At 45.0% G+C, this 1,632-nt stretch overlaps 1 protein-coding gene across 1 annotated transcript in view; it reads left to right on the forward strand.

The window, feature by feature from the left end:
• The window catches only part of LOC107102309 (tripartite motif-containing protein 35-like), a 4,440-nt gene extending 3,053 nt beyond the window's left edge, over positions 1–1,387 (forward strand). Inside the window, exon 2 of the mRNA XM_015401558.1 lies at positions 45–1,387. The gene's annotated coding sequence lies outside the window, so the exon portion shown is untranslated. The remainder of the gene's footprint in view (positions 1–44) is intronic.
• Positions 1,388–1,632: the final 245 nt, after the last annotated feature.

The following is a 1,632-nucleotide window of genomic DNA, read 5'->3' on the forward strand; positions in this document are numbered from 1 at the left end:
GGCGTCCAACCGGAGGAGATGTCCATCAACCTCAGGAGGTAGACGTCCCACACCGGCGTCCAACTGGAGGAGAACTCCATCAACCTCAGGAGGTAGACGTCCCACACCGGCATAAAAAACATTATGTCCTTGATGAAGTGAAGTGTTTTTTTCTTAGGAATAACCAAATGTTCCAGTGTGAGAAAGTTCTTTATGCAGGGGGTGGGTTGGTTCCCGGGGGGCGGGGTTGTGTGATTTTGTAAGGTATAAATGTATTTAGTGAAATGCCTCTCACTGAGAGCTCTATCTCTCTGTCCGAGGAGGTTAAAAACATTTGAACATTAATTCTTGCAAGAAATGTTTCTGCCTCAGCTTCCTAACTTCACACCATCTATATTGGTCAGAATCTTCTGGACACTGATGATCATTTCTACGCTGATGATGTCGTTATCTACAGCTTTACATAAACTCTTATAGCTTTAACATAGTCATGTTTCTACAGATGGATCTTAATTTAAATGTTGACGTTCAGCTCCAGAACAGAGCGCCACCTGCAGGTCAGTCCTCCAGATGTCACATTTCCAGCAGCAGAAACTGAAAGAGTTGAATCTATCTTTACCATAATCAGTAAAGGAAATGTTGAATATTTGGTCATGAAACTGAGATTGAACCTTTGCGTTTGAACCCATTTGCTTGTGATCTGTTAATAAAAGACTGTGCTGTTCTGGTGGGGGGCAGAAAGGTGCTGACATGTGAGCAGGCAGCCTTTCTCCTCCTGCAGGAAGCTGTGTTTATAAATCCCTTGGTGTGTCAGATTCATTTTTTGTCTTATATGAACTCACAGTTTTTTGAAGCTAACAGAGCCGTTCTGGATTATGGTGACCTCTTTAGTAATGCACCAACCCAGGACTCGTAGCTCCTGGACTCTGCTTATCGTGTCTCATTGAGGTTTATCAGAAACTGTAAGCCCCGCCCACCCCACTGTGAACTTCCCACAGTGTGGGCTGGCCGGCTGTGGAGAAGCTTAGTCTCTCATTGGTTCATTTCTATTCTACGTCAGCTCCCCTCTGAGTGGATATAATCAACCAATCAGCATCCTTTAAACTCAGAGGAATCCCTGCTGCTGTCTGAAACAGATGTTCTTCTGCCTCCACATCTGCAAAGAGACTGGAAATGAAAGGAACTGGTTCCAATAAGCCAGATGAAGCTCCCAGTCTGAGGTCTGGAAATGTAATCAGTCTTATATTGTTATGAAGTCATGTGTAATCAGATCTGTCCCGCTGCCTCGGCCTGGAACAGATGAGTGACCTCCTAGAGTGAGATCAAGGTCTGAGCTTAGTGACCCAGATCTCCATCAGAACCTGGGTCCAATGGTCAGAAGGTCAGGAGCTGCTGTGGTTCTGGTATCAGGACAGACTGAGCCCGTTGATCAGGCCGTTTCTATCCTCCATGTTTTATACCAATAAACCTTTCTAACATTTTAAATAAGGTGTGTATTGTTCGTTAATAAGCCAACCAGAACATCAGAACCTTCTGAAACCCGCTGACCGACCCACTGTTCAGTAGAAGCTCATCAAGACAGATCTGAACCAGGATCGGATCCATGGATCAGCCTCTAAAGGTTCTGATCCAGTCCAACCTCTCTTTCCCATG

The sequence above is a fragment of the Cyprinodon variegatus genome, unplaced genomic scaffold (assembly GCF_000732505.1).
Source record: "Cyprinodon variegatus isolate N-32 unplaced genomic scaffold, C_variegatus-1.0 Scaffold1233, whole genome shotgun sequence".
NCBI lineage: Eukaryota > Metazoa > Chordata > Actinopteri > Cyprinodontiformes > Cyprinodontidae > Cyprinodon > Cyprinodon variegatus.